At 43.7% G+C, this 22,200-nt stretch overlaps 1 protein-coding gene across 4 annotated transcripts in view; it reads left to right on the top strand.

The window, feature by feature from the left end:
- LOC138651816 (myelin-associated glycoprotein-like) overlaps positions 1 to 22,200 on the top strand; it is a 127,551-nt gene that overhangs the window by 1,046 nt on the left and 104,305 nt on the right. The gene's annotated exons all lie outside the window — the stretch shown is intronic.

The raw sequence follows: 22,200 nt of genomic DNA, 5'->3' as shown, positions 1-22,200 counted from the left end.
ACAGAATGAGTTAACAGTGAGTCGGTCAGCGAGCTCAGCAGGATTTGTAACTATTGTGTTTCTTCTCCTGAACTCTAAGCACACGTCCTAATAAAACGGATTCTGTCATGTTGAAAATGGTATCTGATGTGCACTCAGGATGTTACGGAGCAGGAGGAGCAGATCAGATTGATAGACATTTATATGGGAAAAAGTTTCAGTAAAAGTTGTATTTTATTCAGTAAAATCCTTGGAGTTTGTAGGTAGGAGTCCAGTGGGCGGTGCTTCTTAGTTATTCACCGTCTGCCCTGCATGACTGTACATCTAGAGGTAGCTGTCACTGATAGTCCCGCCCACTGGACTCATAATACAAACACAGGGATAAGTTTTACTGAATCTTTTCCAACAAACCTTTATATAAATTTGCTCAGTTTCTCCTCTAAACCTTCCTACCCACGGATCGGGTATATTATTTTGGCAGTGTATGGTGTGGGCACCGGGTATTTGTGGACAAGAGGATTAAGATCCACTGCTCGGTGTCCGCTGGGCGGAGCCAGAGGTCTTAGCGTCTTGGTCAATCTTCTTTAAGCTCCTCCCTGGTCCGTTAGTGGATGAGGAGCTGAAGTCCACGGCATGCGCGGAGGATTAATCAGTTTAGGTTTGGCGCATGCTCCATTCTAGATCACCAGGACCGGTGCATGCGCGAACCCCAATTTTTTTTTCCCACCCACCCATGGGCACACACATTTTATAAGGTAAGGGGCTCCGCAATTCACTAATGGATATAACTTTTAAAAAATAATATTTGATCTTATCCCAGGCTTATCCCACAATCAGAAACATCCCGGTGTTATTATTACATTCTAGGAATTTTTTATTGTATTTTTTTTTTATTTTCACAATCAAACAATGACCTTATCTTATGAAAAATGAACCATCATGACGGAATGTGACCGGCAGCCTCTTATCTGTGGCAAAGCTGAATCTGCAAGAGCCGCCCACGCAATCCTACTGCCTAGTGGTGCCGGCGTGAGGACAGCGCCTTGTACTAAGCTGCCAAACACACTGGGGGGAATCAGCAGGGAGTTCAGGAGGGATGTACACCGGGGTGGGCAAGCTCTGACCTAAGGATTGGCAAGGGAATGTCAGGACACCCCAAATACTGGGGTCAAAGGAGAGTCAAGACACCCCGTATACTTGGGTCAAGGGAGCGTCAGGACACCCCATATACTGGGGTCAAGGTAGAGTCAGGACACCCCATATACTGGGGTCAAGGTAGAGTCAGGACACCCCAAATATTGGGGTCAAGGGAGAGTCAGGAAATCCCATATACTGGGGTCAAAGGAGAGTCAGGATACCCCTTATACTGGGGTCAGAAGAGAGTCAAAGCACCCCATATACTGGGATCAATAGAGAGTCAGGACATCCCATATACTGAGGTCAAGGGAGAGTCAGAACACCCCATATACTGGGGTCAAGGTAGAGTCAGGACACTCCATATACTGGGGTCAAGGTAGAGTCAGGACACCCCATATACTGGGATCAATAGAGAGTCAGGACATCCCATATACTGAGGTCAAGGGAGAGTCAGAACACCCCATATACTGGGGTCAAGGTAGAGTCAGGACACTCCATATACTGGGGTCAAGGTAGAGTCAGGACACTCCATATACTGGGATCAATAGAGAGTCAGGACATCCCATATACTGAGGTCAAGGGAGAGTCAGAACACCCCATATACTGGGGTCAAGGTAGAGTCAGGACACTCCATATACTGGGGTCAAGGTAGAGTCAGGACACCCCATATACTGGGATCAATAGAGAGTCAGGACATCCCATATACTGAGGTCAAGGGAGAGTCAGAACACCCCATATACTGGGGTCAAGGTAGAGTCAGGACACTCCATATACTGGGGTCAAGGTAGAGTCAGGACACCCCATATACTGGGGTCAAGGTAGAGTCAGGACACTCCATATACTGAGGTCAAGGTAGAGTCAGGACACTCCATATACTGGGATCAATAGAGAGTCAGGGCATCCCATATACTGAGGTCAAGGTAGAGTCAGGACACCCCATATACTGGGGTCAAGGTAGAGTCAGGACACTCCATATACTGGGGTCAAGGTAGAGTCAGGACACTCCATATACTGGGGTCAAGGTAGAGTCAGGACACCCCATATACTGGGGTCAAGGTAGAGTCAGGACACTCCATATACTGGGGTCAAGGTAGAGTCAGGACACTCCATATACTGGGGTCAAGGTAGAGTCAGGACACCCCATATACTGGGGTCAAGGTAGAGTCAGGACACTCCATATACTGGGGTCAAGGTAGAGTCAGGACACTCCATATACTGGGATCAATAGAGAGTCAGGACATCCCATATACTGAGGTCAAGGGAGAGTCAGAACACCCCATATACTGGGGTCAAGGTAGAGTCAGGACACTCCATATACTGGGGTCAAGGTAGAGTCAGGACACCCCATATACTGGGGTCAAGGTAGAGTCAGGACACCCCATATACTGGGATCAAAAAGAGTCAGGACACCCCAAATACTGGGGTCAAAGTAGAGTCAGGACACCCCATATAATGGGGTCAAAAAGAGTCAGGACACCCCATATACTGGGGTCAAGGGAGAGTAAGGGCACCTCATATATTGGGGTCAAAGTAGAGTCAGGATATCTTGTATACTGGGGTCAAGGGAGAGTCAGGACACCCCATAAACTAGGGTCAAGGAAGAGTCAGGACACCCCATATACTGGGGGTCAAGTGAGAGTCAGGACACCCCATATACTGGGGTCAAATGAGAGTAAGGACACCCCATATACTGGCATCAAAGGAAAATTAAGACACCCCATATACTGGGGTCAAGGGAGAGTCAGGACACCCCATATACAGGGCTCAAGGGCGAGTCACGACACCCCATATACTGGGTTCAGAGAGTCAGGACACTCCATATACTGGGGTTAAGGGAGAGTCAGGACACCCAGTATACTGGGTTCAGAGAGTCATGATACCCCATGTATTGGGCAAGCACATGAAGAGAAGGCTGCCAGCATTCACCGAGTAAGGATGCCCGCTCTCGAACCAAGGAACCCACTTGGAAAATAGGAGCAATCAAAAGAAGTGAGAACAGCGTCCAATCCAGTTGAAGAAGTGGGAAAAGGCGCTTTATTCCACCAAGAAGGTACGACGTTTCGACTTGTAGTGGGTCTTTATCCAGTGCACATACCAACACAAAGGGCCGGCTTATGTCGTGTGGAGACACAGTCAGCACCAATCACCTTAGAAGCGCAGCCCCCAAACTTACATGACATAAATTATATACAAAATCACAAAAAAATACATACAGCCTCCTTCACTGGTGCAGTCTCGTGTCTCCCTTTTTCCTATAGTTTGTAGCTTTCGAGCAGCAGGGCCCTCATTCCTCTTGGTATCTATTTTGAACTGTGATTTCTGTTATGCTGTAATGTCTATTGTCTGTACAAATTTCCTTTAAAATTTGTAAAGCCCTGCGGAATATGTTGGCGCTATATAAATAAAATTATTATTATTATTATATCACGCATCTATAATGAGTATAATATAAGCTCATATCTCAAATAGGTCCATGCTCATGTTATTTATACAAAATTGTGATAGCTCATCAGCCAGTAAAAAAAAAATGCATCACTATCCCCATGGATACCATAAAGGAATCACCAAGGAGGGAGCTCCCTGTGTATATAAATCCCTATCCAATCAGGATCACCTAAAATAGAAGCGCCAAAATACTAATGAATCAGTTGAGACAGCCAATCCTAGTCTGCCTTATGTTAGCATCATATCGGCGCTTACCCGCCTGCCAACCCCAATCCGCCTTACATCTCCCCGCAGCCAAGCAGCGCATACATCACCATTCGACATCATCGGGAACTGGTCACCTGACTATGTCACGTGACCAGCCCATGACGCACGGGCCAAGTGCGCCGGCGCGTTCCGCACAGAGAGACGCGTCGCAGCGAAGGGGGAGTGGTGTCCTCTAGCCGCTGTCATTGGAAAAAAGACCCACTATGAAAAATAACAAAAGAGAACAATATTAAAAGATAAAAACATTAGTGATTAAAAACAAACCGAGAAAAGAAACCTAAAGGAGAGAGGGGAGATATCCTACATTAGGCAGGTATGTAAATTATACTCAATGTTAAGGCCCTTGGGTTGCAAAGTCCCCAGTGTGTAAATCCACTTCAATTCCTTTTTCGTAAGTATTTTCAACCTGTCCGCGCCTCTCCTTTGTACAGGAACACTGTCAATAACTCTAAATCTTAATTGATTTACTGAATTTGTCTAACAGGCTGTCTTGCAAGTGACCCACTCCGTGTTTCTTCACGTGTCAATCTCAATGCCTTATCCTTGTATCTCAACACCTCATTTTTGGGGTAACCTCTTGTTATAAATTTTTGACACATCTCCTCTAGCCTCAAGTCAAGTTTCTCCTCACACAACACAATCCTTCGTACTCTAATCATCTGGCTCCACGGTAGAGAACTTGCCATTTTCCATGGATGATTACTATTAAAAAGAAGTAAACTATTTCTATCTGTATTTATCACAAACAGATCAGTATTCAGTTTGTTATTATTCTTATACACCAAAGTGTCCAGACACCGTACCTGACTCATCAAATGTGTCAGAGTGAACTGCAACACCAAATATATTTGGTTCAGTTCCATCTGAAAGGCAAGAAGCTCTTCAAGGTTACCATCCCATATTAGAAAGACGTCATCAATATAGCACCAACAGGATCAGACATGAAGCCAGAAGATGGAGCTGTACACAAGCTTGTTCTCATATACTGCCATATAGATGTTGGCATATGTGGGGGCGACATTGAACCCCATGGCGGTACCCCCTAACTGCAAGAAGTAAACATCCCCAAAGAGGAAATAATTCCTCCTGAGGATAAAGTCAAGCAGTGTGAGGACAAGCTGTGCACAATCCGGGGCCATGTCTAAGCGTGATAGTACCTCAGACACAGCCTGAAGTCCCTTGTCATGTTCAATCGACGTATATAATGAGGCAACATCAAATGAGGCCAAAATGGTGGACTCTGCAACATCAATGTCATTAATTTTGTCCAAGAAATCATTAGTGTCCCTAATATAGAAGAAACAGAAAAATATCATAAAATGCAATCCAGGAAAATAGCAATCCTATTGAAAGGGACCCCCTCCCTGATACAATAGGACGTCCGGGAGGGTTCAACATATCTTTATGTATTTTAGGGAGTAGTACATATAGTACTGGTATAAGAGGAGTATCGGCTATAAAATATTCAGACAGCTTGTGGTCAATGAGTCCATTGCGTAAGGAGTCGTCGACCACAAGCTGTAGTTCCTTTTGGAAACGGGTAGTTGGATCACAAGGTAATTTTTTAATAAAGATAATCATCTCCTAATTGACGTAATATTTCAGCCATACATTTAAAACTGTCCATAACAACCACCACTCTACCCTTATCGGCCGGTTTGATTGTAATTGCAGTGTTGTTAACTAAATCATTCAAACTCTTTCTTTCCAGGGCTGTTAAATTCTATCCTTTCTTAGTACGAAAATTATTCCTCAGAAAACCCATATCTTTTTCAACTAATTGGATATACAATTCAATAAAATGATTCTTGCCAGGTGGCTGAAAGTTACTTTTGTTGTAAAGACATATCTCCTGTAAGGTAAATTTCCTAGTGGGATCCCCAATATTATCCACCACATTACCTTCTTTTCCTGCAAAATATGAGGTCAACCGTAACCTTCTAAAAAAAAAGTATACAAATCCCCTTCAAGTTCAAACCAATCGGGGGTATTAGAGGGACAGAAAGAAAGGATATGAAGTACAATATTAGATAAAGTTATTAACAATATATTTACCACCAAATCCCTATTATTTAGGTGTCCTTCCGTTTCTCCTCCATGTTCCGTGTCCTCATCGTGGTGTTGCGCATCACTCTCTGTTCCCGGACCATACCTTTTCCTCCTATGTTTACGGTCACCTCTGCAGTCCATCCTTTTGGTGTTGTTTTGTCTATTTTGTCTTTTTCCAAAAAATGTGTCGACGTGGCTCCTCCCGCGCTGGAGTCATCCATAGATTCCGATTCAGCAGTGTTAAAACCAAACTTTATACTGGTTCTTTTCCTGTTGTCTCCTACGTCTACGTATCTGCATATATTTTCCTTTTCTATCATTGTGGTATTGTTAAAAACCTGTATGCCAGGAAAAAATGAGGCTTGTTCTATAGTCCTCCTCATCCCGAAACCATTTTCATTTCAATATCTCCACAAAATTTTAGTAGGTTTTCATCCAACTTAGTCTTCAAAGAACTTTAATTCCTGTGCGGTCAGCTGTGTCATCAATTCATTTTCCAAATCAATAATGCCTTTTTTTGATTGTCTCCATCTCTATACGCAAAAATTCAATGTTAAGCAACATGATATCATAGGCAAACAAATTAGTGTTCGATTCAAATTTAGCGCAGAACTGCATATTATCAGGCAGCGGTGTGGGCCTTAAATGTGGTCGTAGTCGACGTTGGATTCTATGTGCCTTGTAGTATTCCGTAAGCGTGGTGGCATGTAGCTCAAAGGAGATGAGTTTCCTCCTCTCATTTTCCCACTTTCTCCTGAGAATGTCAATTGTTGGTTTATTTAAAAAAGTATTATTGGCGTTAGAGCCAGACAGTATCCTTATGGCATCATCATCGGTATATGAAAAGGTAATGGCGGTATCTACATCACCCACCCCCAGATTTGTACTTGCTTCGGTCATCATGATTGGGATACATGCCATCTCCTTCACTGGTGTAAATCACACATCTATAATGAGCATAATATAAGTTCACATCTCAAATAGGTCAATGCTCATGTTATTTATACAATATTGTGACACATTATCAGTCAGTAGAAAAAAATGCATCCCTATGCCCATGGATACCATAAAGGAATCACCAAGGAGGGAGTCCCCAACATTTTTTTGAAATATTACGCAAATTAGGAGATGATTCTGTTTATAAAACATTATCATGTGATCCAACTACCCGTTTCCAAAAGGAACTACAGCTTGTGGTCAATGGCTCCTTACGCAATGGACTCATTGACCACAAGCTGTCTGAATATTTTAGAGCCGATACTCCTATTATACCAGTACTATATGTACTCCATAAAATACATAAAGATATGTCGAACCCTCCCGGACGTCCTATTGTATCTGGTCGGGGGTCCCTTTTAAATAGGATTGCTATTTTCCTGGATCGGGTTTAACGATCTTTTGCTGTTTCTCCTATCTCAGAGACACTAATGATTTCTTGGACAAAATTATTGACATTGAGGTGACGGAGTCCACCATTTTGGCCTCATTTGATGTTGCCTCGTTATATACGTCGATTGAACATGACAAGGGACTTCAGGCTGCGTCTGAGGTGCTATCAGGATGGGACATGGCCCGGATTGTGCACAGCTTGTCCTCACGCTGCTTGAGTTCATCCTCGGGAGGAATAATTTCCTCTTTGCGGAAGATTACTTCTTGCAGTTACGGGATACCGTCAGGGTGCCCCATACACTGGGGTCAAGGAAGAGTTAAAACATCTCATACATTGACGACAAGGGAGAGTCAGGACACCCCCATACACTGGGGTTCAAGGGAGATTAAGGACACCCCAACACAGTGGGGGTCAAGGGACAGTCAGACCCCCATACACTGGGGCCAAGGGAGAGTCAGGACACCCCCATACACTGGGATTAAGGAAGAGTTAAAACATATCATACACTGGGGTCAAGGGGGAGTCAGGACAGCCCCATACACTGGGTCATGGGAATGACACCCCATACACTAGGGGTCAAAGGAGAGTTAGAACATCTCCATACACTGAGGGTCAAGGGGGAAGCAGGACACCCAAATACACTGGGGTCAAGGGAAAGTCAGGACACCCCATACACTGGGGTCAAGGGAAAGTCAGGACACTCCATATACTGGGATTAAGGAAGAGTTAAAACACCTCATACACTGGGGTCAAAGGAGAGTTAGAACATCTCCATACACTGAGGGTCAAGGGGGAAGCAGGACACCCAAATACACTGGGGTCAAGGGAGAGTCAGGACACCACATACACTGGGGTCAAGGGAGAGTCAGGACACCCCACACACTGGGGTCAAGGGAGAGTCAGGACACCCCCATGCACTGGGGTCAAGGGAAAGTCAGGACACCCACATACACTGGGGTCAAGGGAGAATCAGGACACCCCCATACACTGGGTCATGGGAGACACCCCATGCACTAGGGTTCAAAGGAGAGTTAGAACATCTCCATACACTGAGGGTCAAGGGGGAAGCAGGACACCCAAATACACTGGGGTCAAGGGAGAGTCAGGACACCCCATACACTGGGGTCAAGGGAAAGTCAGGACACCCCCATACACTGGGGTCAAGGGAGAATCAGGACACCCCCATACACTGGGGTCATGGGAGAGTTGGTACACTGCTATACACTGGGGGTCAAGAGGGAAGCAGGACACCCAAATACACTGGGGTCAATGTGGAGGCAGAAGACCATCATATACTGGGGTCAAGGGAGAGGTAGGATACCCCCATTCACTGAGATCAAGGGGAGTGAGGACACCCCCATACACTGGGGTCAAAGGACAACAGATAGTCAGGACTCACCAGTACACTGGAGTCAATAGGGAGTCAGGATACCACCATATACTGGGGTCAAGGGAGATTCAAGACACCCCCATACACTGGGATCAAGGGGGAATCAGAACGTCCCCATACCCTGGAATCAAGGGAAGTCACCCCCAAAAACTGAGGGTCAAAAGAGAGTTACGACACTCCCATACACAGGGTGTCAGGAGAGAGTCAGGACACCCCATACATTGGGGGTCAATGGAAAGTCAGGACTGCTCCATACATGGGGGGAAGGGGGCAAAGAAGAGGAACTCCCATAAACTTGGGGTCAAAAGAGAGTCAGAACACCCAATACTCTGAGGGTCAAGGGAAAGGCAGACCAATAAACTGTCAACGGAAAGTCAGGAACCCCTAATGGCTAGAGGTTAGGGGAGAGAAATGATACCCCCAAATACTGGGGTCAGTGAGGTCAGGAGACCACCCGGCATTGGGAGTCAAAAAAGAATAAGATGTGGATGGCTGTCTTACTAATAATTGTTATAGGGATAATAATGTCTTATAGAGATTCCCAGTGTTTATAAATAAACAATAATCATTGTATCACTTTCTCATATACTCGGGGAGGCCGCCCATTTAACGTTGAATACAATTGTGCTAGTGTTCCCTGTTATCAACTATTGGATGCAATTGAAAATATTATGGGTTTTATTGTTCTCTGTTATCTGCCATGGTCAATCTGGGGAGAATTTGGGATTATAGGGTGTTTCAATAGCTTGTGTGATAATAAATCTAAATCTTTTGCATTTTAAATCCTCGCCGCTTGTTGTCAGGGAATAGAAACATCTGAGGGTGAAATCTGTACAGATCTAATACTGCTCACAGCAGAGGGTTTGTTACAGTTGTATCAAGTCTAGGTAATCCTTTATGAACTAAATCAGCAGTACTAATCCATCTTCTGTTTTGATGGTTTGTTACAATGTATCAGTGCAGCTGACATGTCGCAGTCTGGATTGTGATTATAACAGTCCCGTGTAATATCCTGTATTACTCACAGGAGCGGTTTCGTGTCACTGGGGCAGTGACAGACACTGATCTGCTCTCGGTGAAACCTTTTTTTTTGGCTGAAAGTGAAACTGACTTTACCTGCCGAGTGAGTCAGAGAAACAATGCAAGCTATTGATGGCGGAAGTCTCCGGAATCACTGATATTATAGTGTACTTGACAACCAACGCCGGCACTACTACAACCAAAATCACCACCCATGACCCCCTTTAATATATCTAATGCAGATTATTGCTACTGTGACTGGTTGGCCGACAGCTTGGACACCACTAAACAGCAATTTCCATTTAAATTGGTGCAATATTCTCAGCCGAGTACTTCTCTAATCTATTTCTATAGGGTTTGTCATACAGAGCTCCAAACCCCCTGCATGGGCATAGGCAAATAGTCACGTTCCATGATCTCCACTAGAGGGAGCTAGGTTACCTGCCACTTTTCTCACAGCTCTTGGTCAAGGCTTATTTACACCAGCAGATGACTGGTCAATCTAACAAAAACTGCAAGTTTGAGTCTAGGCTAAGACACATTAGGAGTCCCAATACTAGACCCAGCACAGGGCTCATTACGAGTCCCATCTCTAGACCCAGCACAGGGCTCATTACGAGTCCCATCTCTAGACCCAGCACAGGGCTCATTACGAGTCCCATCTCCAGACTCAGCCTAAGGATCATTAGGAGTCATAGCACTAGTCCCAACCTAGGGCTGAATAGGAGTCACAGCACTAGTCCCAACCCAGGGATCATTAGGAGTCACAGCACTAGACCCAGCCCAGGGTTCATTAGAAATCCCATCACCAGACCCAGCCCAGGGCTCATTAAGAGTCCCATCACTAGACCCAGCCCAGGGTTCATTAGAAATCCCATCACCAGACCCAGCCCAGGGCTCATTAAGAGTCCCATCACTAGACTCAGCCTAGGGCTGAATAGGAGTCCCATCACTAGTCCCAACCCAGGGATCATCACGAGTCCCATCACTAGACCCAGCCTAGGGCTCATTAGGTGTCACCATCACTAGTCTCAGCCCAGGGATCATTAGGTGTCACCATCACTAGTCTCAGGCCAGGGATCATTAGGTGTCACCATCACTAGCCTCAGCCCAGGGCTCATTAGGTGTCACCATCACTAGTCTCAGCCCAGGGATCATTAGGTGTCACCATCACTAGTTTCAGCCCAGGGATCATTAGGAGTCCCATCACTAGTCTCAGCCCAGGGATTATTAGGAGTCCCATCACTAGCCTCAGCCCAGGGATTATTAGGAGTCCCATCACTAGCCTCAGCCCAGGGCTCATTAGGTGTCACCATCACTAGTCTCAGCCCAGGGATCATTAGGTGTCACCATCACTAGTTTCAGCCCAGGGATCATTAGGAGTCCCATCACTAGTCTAAGCCTCGGACTGAATAGGAGTCCCATTACTAGTCCCAACACAGGGATCATCATGAGTCCCATCACTAGTCTCAGCCTAGGGTTCTATAGGAGTCCCAATACTAGACCCATCCCAGTGATCATTATAAGTCCCAATACTTGACACAGCACATGGATCATTAGAAGTTTTATCACTCATGAACACCTGAGCCTTACACTATGGCCGGTCCGAATAACTAAAGCAATTGTCACCCTCCACCTCTCGTGTCTCCCCTTTTCCTCATAGTTTGTAGCTTGCGAGCAGCAGGGCCCTCACTCCTCCTGGTATCTGTTTTTAACTGTGATTTCTGTTATGCTGTAATGTCTATTGTCTGTATAAGTCCCCCTCTATAATTTGTAAAGCGCTGCGGAATATGTTGGCGCTATATAAATGAAATTATTATTATTTATTATCACTAGTCCCAACACAGGGATCATTAGGAGTCCCATCACTAGTCTCAGCCCATGGAGTCCAGCAGAACTCTGGAATGGAGCAGGACCTGCCATATAGACACCTTCCCATTATATGAGTCAGCTGTGTGCTGGGTGAATACTCTGCATAGTTATACATGTTATCTCTTGGTGAGACATGACTGCAGTCATGATGATAAACAAGCCTGAGATAAGAATAATGTGGAGCTCCAGCCTGGTAGATCGACCTGTGTATTATTATGAATCACTCTGCAGTGCCAGCAACTGAAACTTAACGAGCCACAAACGTCATAATGTGCAGCTTATTAATGGGTAACATGTCTGGAGAATTTGGCAGATAACAGAGAACAGTAGATTGAAGTTAGTAGACTGTAGTTAGATGTCATTGTCCATCTAAGTGAAATCACCATCATCTCATAGTCACCCAGCCAGCTAGGGGAGAGGAGATGAGGCAGAGGGGCCTGGGTCCACAGGGGCATTTAGTCTCAGACTCTCACAGTAGACATTTTAATGCCTCTTTACTTGTCCTTAGTTGCACTGGATGAGTTGTCCGGGGGTCGTTCACACGGCATAATCTGAATGATATCACATGGATGTACTTATATATTGCTTAGCTGTCCCTTTAAGAAGAAGATTGAGAAAGGTGGAAACATAAATATTTTTCATAGCAGAAGTTACAAGTAACACTGACAACTATGTACTGGAATCCTACTGTAGCTCTTCAGCTCTGTGCGCCACCTACAGGCAACACTGAGCATAGCAAATTAAATTCTATCTATCTATCTATCTATCTATCTATCTATCTATCTATCTATCTATCTATCTATCTATCTATCTATCTATCTATCATATATCTATTATCTATTATCTATCTATCTATCTATCTATCTATCATATATCTATTATCTATTATCTATCTATCTATCTATCTATCTATCATCTATCTATTATCTATTATCTATCTATTATCTATTATCTATCTATCTATCTATCTATCTATCTATCTATCTATCTATCTATCTATCTATCTATCTATCTATTATCTATCTATTATCTATCTATTATCTATCTATTATCTATCTATCTATCTATCTATCTATCTATCTATCTATCTATCTATCTATTATCTATCTATCTATCTATTACACCAATCACAACAACCTGACAAAAGCCGGAATTAGGAAGATGGCAGACGAAGGCCAGGAGAGGTATGTCAGTGACTGGAAGAATGATATCATCAGCTCACAGAAACTGACCATGTACCGGAGCCTACAGAGAGACTACAGACTGGCCCCATATCTGGAGAAACTCCCGGACCCCAGAGACCGCCAGATCCTGAGCCGATATAGACTCAGCGCCCACAGTCTGGCCATCGAATGTGGCCGACACAGGCAGAGCTACAAGCCCAGGGAGGAAAGACTGTGCCAACACTGTGACCAGGAGGCCATAGAGGACGAAACCCACTTCCTGCTACACTGCTCCAAATACTCAGCAGTGAGGGACACTCACTTCAGGAGACTCTCACATCTCTTCCCAGACTTCATCACCATGAAGGAGGAAGAGAAAACCTATATCTTGCTGGGAGAAGAAGAGAGCGGTGGAGATAGCAGCGCGGTATGTGAGCGAATGCCATAGACTGCGAGAAAGAGAACTATGATGCCATGGACTATAGCCCCCACCCTGGATCTGCCCCATCCACCTCCCCTATGCCATGGACTATAGCCCCCACAATGGACCTGCCCCATCCACCTCCCCTATGCCATGGACTATAGCCCCCAACCTGGATCTGCCCCATCCACCTCCCCTATGCCATGGACTATAGCCCCCAACCTGGATCTGCCCCATCCACCTCCCCCCACAGCTCCTACCCAACATCCCCTCAGTCCCTATCCCTATTGCCTCTATACACTTGCTTTGGCAAAACTGATGTGTATTTGGTCCTGCCAATAAAGCTTCTTTGAATCTTGAATCTTGAATCTATTATCTATCTATCTATTATCTATCTATTATCTATCTATCTATCTATCTATCTATCTATCTATCTATCTATCTATCATCTATCTATTATCTATTATCTATCTATCTATCTATCTATCTATCTATTATCTATCTATCTATTATCTATCTATCTATTATCTATCTATTATCTATCTATCTATCTATCTGTCTATCATCTATCTATCATCTATCTATTTATTATCTATCATCTATTATCTATCTATCTATCTATCATCTATCTATCTATCTATCTATCTATCTAGTATCTATTATCTATCTATCTAGTATCTATTATCTATCTATCTATTATCTATCATCTATCTATCTATCTATCTATCTATCTATCTATCTATCTATCTATCTATCTATCTATCTAGTATCTATTATCTATCTATCTAGTATCTATTATCTATCTATCTATCTATCTATCTATCTATCTATCTATCTATCTATCTATCTATCTATCTATCATCTATCTATCTATCTATCTATCTATCTAGTATCAAATTCAAATTCAAATTCAAATGAGCTTTATTGGCAGGACTAAGTACATGTTAGCATTGCCAAAGCATATGGTAAAAATACGGGGGTGGGGGAGGGGGGGCATATAGAGGTCCAGGGAATATCAAATTCCTTTTAGAGGATAGGGGATGTTTCCAGGGTGGGGTATAGGAGTCCATGACATATCGGGCTCTTTAGTCGGGGGATAGGGATATGTCCAGTGTTGGGGTACGGGAGTCCATGACATATCAGGCTCCTCTTAGTCTGTGGCAGGCACTGACATATTCCGCTGCTACGGCCACTGCACTTTCCTCTTCCCCCAGTATTATCAGCAGTTTCTCTTCCTCCTCCTTGGAGGTGAAATCTGGGAGGAGATCAGACAGCCTCTTGAAGTGAGTGTCCCTCACTGCGGAGTATTTGGGGCACCTCAGCAGGAAGTGGGCCTCATCCTCCACGGCCTCCTGGGGGCACTGCTGGCAGAGTCTGTTCTCTCGAGGCTTGTAGTTCTGTCGGTGCCGCCCGGATTCGATGAGTAGGCTGTGGGCGCTCAGTCTGTACCGGCTCAGGATCTGTCGATCTTTGGGGTTTTCTAGTTTCTCTAGATATGGGGCCAGTTTGTACTCCCTCTGTAGATTCCGGTATATTGTCAGTTTCTGGGATTTGTTTATGTCGTTCCTCCAGATGCTGAGATATTCCTCTTTGACTTTGTGTACCATTTTCTGGATTTCACCTTTTGTCAGGCCATGGGGGTTGATGGCTTGGTCAGACTGGCTTTGGGTACTTTTCCTTGGGAGGCTTCCTGAGGCTTCCTGGTGTAGTAAGGCTTTGTGATGGTAGGAGCTGGGACTGCTACTTTGTAGATGAGCCTTGAATGACAGCGCCTTCTTCTTTATTGCGATGTGTAGTGGGAATCTGCCCAGCTCTGCTCGGCAGGCGCTATTTGATGTGCTCCGATGGACTTGGAGAAGATGCTTGCAGAACTCTAGGTGGAATATTTCTGTCGGCCCAGCGTCCCACTTTGACCAGTTTGGGTAGGAGACTGGGCCCCAGACCTCACTACCGTATAGAAGAATTGGGGCAATGATGGAGTCAAAAATTTTTAGCCATACGGTTACTGGTGCCTTGAGGTGGTACAGACGCCTTCTGATGGCATAAAAGGCTTTGGATGCCTTGTCTTTTAGTGACTCTATGGCTAGCTTGAAGCTCCCTGACTGGCTGAGTTCTAGGCCCAGGTAGGTGTACCTGTTGGTTTCAGTAAGTGGACGGTTGTCTATCATAAAGGTAGGATTGCCAGTGGGTTTCTGCTTTCTTTTCTGGAACACCATGATATTAGTTTTTTTCTCGTTGATTGGCAGTGCCCATGTGCTGCTGAAGGTCTCTAGGATTTTCAGATGATCTTGGAGGCCTTTCTCAGTTGGTGATAACAGCACGAGGTCATCTGCATACAGCAGAAATTTCACCTGGGTGTCATGGAGGGTGAGTCCTGGTGCTGAGGAGGACTCTAGGGCCACTGCCAGCTCGTTGATGTAGATGTTAAAGAGCGTTGGACTGAGGCTGCAGCCCTGTCTCACTCCTCGACTTTGTTGGAAATAGGCTGTCCTCCTTCCGTTGACCTTCACACTGCAACTGTTCTCTGTGTAGGAGCTTCGGATGACATCATATGTTTTGCCTCCTATTCCGCTCCCCAGCAATTTTAGGAATAGTCCTGGGTGCCACACTGAGTCGAAGGCCTTCTTGAAGTCCACAAAACAAGCGTATATCTTCCCGTTCTTTGTATTGTGGACGTGGCTCTTGATGAGGCTGTGCAGAGTGTAGATGTGGTCAGTGGTGCGGTGGTTTGGCATGAACCCTGCTTGGCTCTTGCTGAGGACGTTGTGCTCGGTGAGGAAGGTGAGGATCCTCTTGTTCAGTATGCAGTTGAAGAGTTTACCCAGGTTGCTGCTGACACATATCCCTCGGTAGTTTGCTGGGTCGTACTTGTCCCCATTTTTGTGTATAGGGGTTATGAGGCCTTGGTTCCAGTTTTTGGGGAAGCAGCCGGCCTGCAGTACAATATTAAATAGTTTTGTTATCGCAGCCTGGATGTCTGGAGGGCTGTATTTCAGCATTTCTGGGAGGATCCCATCTGGACCACTGGCTTTTTTACCTTTTATCTGTGTGATCCTTTCTGTTATTTCTGTCAGTGTGATTGGTGTATCCAGAGGATTTTGGAAATCTTTGAACTTTTCCTCCATATCTTTCAGTTTTTTCACAAGCTCTTTTTGTGCCAGGTTCAGGTCTTCACTTGGGATGTCATTGTAGAGGTCCTTGAAGTACTGGAGCCAGATGTTGCCGCTCTGGATGTGGAGGCTGTTGCTTTTCTGGTTGGATCCAAGGTGATTCCACAGTTCCCAAAATTTGTTGTCTTCAAGGGCATCTTGGAGTTGGAGGAGTTTGGTAGAGATGTCGTTTTGCTTTTTCTTTCTGAGGATGGCTTTGTAATTTCGTTGTACGGTGTGGTAGGCTTCTCTCAGAGTGGGGTTATTGGGGTCTCTGTGTTTTTTATTTGAGGCCATTCTTAGGGCCTTCCGTATGGTCTTGCATTCTTTGTCAAACCAGTTGTTGGGATTTTGTTTACTCGGTCTCTTGTTGATGATTCTTTTCAGGTCAGACATTTCTGCCATGGCATATAGAATGTCGTTAAGGTCTCTTACCGCTAGGTGTACTCCTTCTGGGTTGAGTTCATACACGTTATTATGGAAACATTGGAGCTTCTCCTTGATCTCTGGTCTGTTGATGGCATCTTTGTATTTTGGGGCCGACATCTTGGACCATTTGAAGGATGGTGGCAGGCTAAAGAGGCCGGTCTTTTGCGGGGTTTGTGAGGGTGATTTCTTTGTGGATTTGATGTATAGGAGCAGTTGGTTATGGTCTGACAGATGTGTTTGTGGGGTGACTATAAGGGAGCCAATATTTGAAGGGTCCATATCTGTGATGGCATAGTCTATCACACTGCTGCCCACATGGGAGTTTAGGGTATGTCTTCCCAGTGAGTCTCCCTTGGTGCGGCCATTGAGGATACGAAGTCCAAGGCTTCGGCATAGGTTCAACAGCGTTCTGCCACTTTTATTAACTGTGCAATCATAGCTGTTCCTGTCGGTGTGCACTGGGTTGTCACAGTCGGTATCTGCTCCAAGTATATAGATGTTTCCATCAGTGGTCAGGTAGTCTCTTTCTCTTCCCGTTCTTGCGTTGAGGTCTCCGTAGATGAGAACGTTCCCAAGAGTCTGGAAATGGGCAGCTTCAGTCTTTAGGGTCTCAAAGCTGTCTGGGTTGAAGTATGGAGACTCTGGAGGAGCTACGTACACTGCACAGAGGTAGATGTCGGCCACGGATGTGAGGATGGAGCGGCTTATTCTTATCCAGATATGGCTGTCTCCTCTCTTCACTGCTCTGATATGTTCATGGAGCTCTTCTTTGTACCATACTAATATTCCTCCTGAGCTCCGGCCCTGTTTGATGTTTTTGTTTTTCAGGGCGGAGACAGAGAATTCCCTGTATCCGATGGGGACATAGGATTCTATTATCTATCTATCTATTATCTATCTATCTATCTATCTATCTATCTATCTATCTATCTATCTATCTATCTATCTATCTATCTATCTATCTATCTATCTATTATCTATCTATCATCTATCTATCTATCAATCATCTATCTATTATCTATCTATCTATCTATCTATCTATCTATCTATCTATCTATCTATATATTATCTATCTATCTATCTGTCTATCATCTATCTATCATCTATCTATTTATTATCTATCTATTATCTATTATCTATCTATCTATCTATCTATCATCTATCTATCTATCTATCTATCTATCTATCTATCTAGTATCTATTATCTATCTATCTATTATCTATCTATCTATTATCTATCTATCTATCTATTATCTATCTATCTATCATCTATCTTTTATTTATCTATCTATCATCTATTTATTATCTATCTATTATCTATCTATTATCTATCTATCGATCTACATTATCTATCTATCAATCATCTATTATCTATCTATTTATTATGTATCTATTATCTATTTATTATCTATATCTTTCTGCACAAGCCTTCACTGCAATCTATCCGCTATGAAAACATTCCAATAACATTAGAAAAAATAAGGCAGCACTCCTTTCTTCAGGTGAAAAAATCTGTGATTTACTTCTAACCCACATGGCAGGCGAAGTTTCGGCTCCAATGGAGCCTTTCTCAAGCAGTGAATCATTTACAATTGTGAGTTTTAATACATACATTGACTGCTCAAGTCTTTTACAAATTTGTGATAAAAACATGATTTTTTTTCCTATATTGTTTGTTCCCATAATTTACATTATTACATTGTGCTTAGTATTTTTGTTCATCTAGAAGAAGAAAAGAAAACATTTTTAGTTTCAATAGATATAAAATCACTTAAAAACTATTATTTCAAAGGTTGTCCCTTTCAACAATTGCATCTTATTATACTGTGAAGGCAAAAAAAGCTCATATTCTTCAAGTATATATTTTTGGAAAATAGAAAACAGCATGCAATTTAAAAATCTACATTTAGTTCCATTGGTTTTAAGGTATTTAGCTCTGAAATCCATTTTATTTCTTTCTGTTTCAAAAGCCTCTCCCTATTTCCTCCCCTTCTCTGTGTGGGGACTGTATTAATCTAAACTTCTCTGTATGTCCTGCTTCTGTATGATCATGCTCTGTATGATCCTTCTCTGTATGTCCTGCTTCTGTATGATCATGCTCTGTATGATAGTTCTCTGTAGGTCCTGCTTCTGTATGATCATGCTCTGTATGATCCTTCTCTGTAGGTCCTGCTTCTGTATGATCATGCTTTGTATGATCCTTCTCTGTATGTCCTGCTTCTGTATGATCATGCTCTGTATGATCCTTCTCTGTATGTCCTGCTTCTGTATGATCATGCTTTGTATGATCCTTCTCTGTATGTCCTGCTTCTGTATGATCATGCTCTGTATGATCCTTCTCTGTATGTCCTGCTTCTGTATGATCATGCTCTGTATGATCCTTCTCTGTAGGTCCTGCTTCTGTATGATCATGCTTTGTATGATCCTTCTCTGTATGTCCTGCTTCTGTATGATCATGCTCTGTATGATCGCTCTCTGTAGGTCCTGCTTCTGTATGATCATGCTCTGTATGATCCTTCTCTGTATGTCCTGCTTCTGTATGATCATGCTCTGTATGATCCTTCTCTGTAGGTCCTGCTTCTGTATGATCATGCTCTGTATGATCCTTCTCTGTAGGTCCTGCTTCTGTATGATCATGCTTTGTATGATCCTTCTCTATATGTCCTGCTTCTGTATGATCATGCTCTGTATGATCGCACTCTGTAGGTCCTGCTTCTGTATGATCATGCTCTGTATGATCCTTCTCTGTAGGTCCTGCTTCTGTATGATCATGCTCTGTATGATCCTTCTCTGTATGTCCTGCTTCTGTATGATCATGCTTTGTATGATCCTTCTCTGTATGTCCTGCTTCTGTATGATCATGCTCTGTATGATCGCTCTCTGTAGGTCCTGCTTCTGTATGATCATGCTCTGTATGATCCTTCTCTGTATGTCCTGCTTCTGTATGATCATGCTCTGTATGATCCTTCTCTGTAGGTCCTGCTTCTGTATGATCATGCTTTGTATGATCCTTCTCTGTATGTCCTGCTTCTGTATGATCATGCTCTGTATGATCGCTCTCTGTAGGTCCTGCTTCTGTATGATCATGCTCTGTATGATCGTTCTCTGTAGGTCCTGCTTCTGTATGATCATGCTCTGTATAATCCTTCTCTGTAGGTCCTGCTTCTGTATGATCATGCTCTGTATAATCGTTCTCTGTAGGTCCTGCTTCTGTATGATCATGCTTTGTATGATCCTTCTCTGTATGTCCTGCTTCTGTATGATCATGCTCTGTATGATCCTTCTCTGTAGGTCCTGCTTCTGTATGATCATGCTCTGTATGATCGTTCTCTGTATGACCTGCTTCTGTATGATCATGCTCTGTATGATCCTTCTCTGTATGTCCTGCTTCTGTATGACCATGCTCTGTATGATCGTTCTCTGAAGGTCCTGCTTCTGTATGATCATGCTTTGTACGATCCTTCTCTGTATGTCCTGCTTCTGTATGATCATGCTCTGTATGATCGTTCTCTGTAGGTCCTGCTTCTGTATGATCATGCTCTGTATAATCCTTCTCTGTAGGTCCTGCTTCTGTATGATCATGCTCTGTATGATCGTTCTCTGTAGGTCCTGCTTCTGTATGATCATGCTTTGTATGATCCTTCTCTGTATGTCCTGCTTCTGTATGATCATGCTCTGTATGATCCTTCTCTGTATGTCCTGCTTCTGTATGATCATGCTCTGTATGATCCTTCTCTGTAGGTCCTGCTTCTGTATGATCATGCTCTGTATGATCCTTCTCTGTAGGTCCTGCTTCTGTATGATCATGCTCTGTATGATCGTTCTCTGTAGGTCCTGCTTCTGTATGATCATGCTCTGTATGATCCTTCTCTGTATGTCCTGCTTCTGTATGATCATGCTCTGTATGATCCTTCTCTGTATGTCCTGCTTCTGTATGATCATGCTCTGTATGATCCTTCTCTGTATGTCCTGCTTCTGTATGATCATGCTCTGTGTGATCGTTCTCTGTATGTCCTGCTTCTGTATGATCATGCTCTGTGTGATTCTTCTCTGTAGGTCCTGCTTCTGTATGATCATGCTCTGTATGATCCTTCTCTGTATGTCCTGCTTCTGTATGATCATGCTCTGTATAATCCTTCTCTGTAGGTCCTGCTTCTGTATGATCATGCTCTGTGTGATCCTTCTCTGTAGGTCCTGCTTCTGTATGATCATGCTCTGTATGATCCTTCTCTGTATGTCCTGCTTCTGTATGATCATGCTCTGTATGATCCTTCTCTGTATGTCCTGCTTCTGTATGATCATGCTCTGTATGATCCTTCTCTGTATGTCCTGCTTCTGTATGATCATGCTCTGTGTGATCCTTCTCTGTAGGTCCTGCTTCTGTATGATCATGCTCTGTATGATCCTTCTCTGTATGTCCTGCTTCTGTATGATCATGCTCTGTGTGATTCTTCTCTGTATGTCCTGCTTCTGTATGATCATGCTCTGTATGATCGTTCTCTGTAGGTCCTGCTTCTGTATGATCATGCTCTGTATAATCCTTCTCTGTAGGTCCTGCTTCTGTATGATCATGCTCTGTATGATCGTTCTCTGTAGGTCCTGCTTCTGTATGATCATGCTTTGTATGATCCTTCTCTGTATGTCCTGCTTCTGTATGATCATGCTCTGTATGATCCTTCTCTGTATGTCCTGCTTCTGTATGATCATGCTCTGTGTGATCGTTCTCTGTAGGTCCTGCTTCTGTATGATCATGCTCTGTGTGATCCTTCTCTGTATGTCCTGCTTCTGTATGACCATGCTCTGTATGATCGTTCTCTGTAGGTCCTGCTTCTGTATGATCATGCTCTGTATGATCCTTCTCTGTATGTCCTGCTTCTGTATGATCATGCTCTGTATGATCCTTTTCTGTAGGTCCTGCTTCTGTATGATCATGCTCTGTATGATCCTTCTCTGTATGTCCTGCTTCTGTATGATCATGCTCTGTATGATCGCTCTCTGTAGGTCCTGCTTCTGTATGATCATGCTCTGTATGATCGTTCTCTGTAGGTCCTGCTTCTGTATGATCATGCTCTGTATGATCCTTCTCTGTATGTCCTGCTTCTGTATGATCATGCTCTGTATGATCCTTCTCTGTATGTCCTGCTTCTGTATGATCATGCTCTGTGTGATCCTTCTCTGTAGGTCCTGCTTCTGTATGATCATGCTCTGTATGATCCTTCTCTGTATGTCCTGCTTCTGTATGATCATGCTCTGTATGATCCTTCTCTGTATGTCCTGCTTCTGTATGATCATGCTCTGTATGATTGTTCTCTGTAGGTCCTGCTTCTGTATGATCATGCTCTGTATGATCGTTCTCTGTAGGTCCTGCTTCTGTATGATCATGCTCTGTATGATCGTTCTCTGTAGGTCCTGCTTCTGTACGATCATGCTCTGTATGATCGTTCTCTGTATGTCCTGATACTGTACGATCATGCTCTGTATGATCCTTC

This window comes from Ranitomeya imitator, chromosome 10, assembly GCF_032444005.1.
Source record: "Ranitomeya imitator isolate aRanImi1 chromosome 10, aRanImi1.pri, whole genome shotgun sequence".
NCBI lineage: Eukaryota > Metazoa > Chordata > Amphibia > Anura > Dendrobatidae > Ranitomeya > Ranitomeya imitator.
Note: the sequence above shows the minus strand (reverse complement) of the source record. Positions and strands in the feature narration are given on the sequence as shown.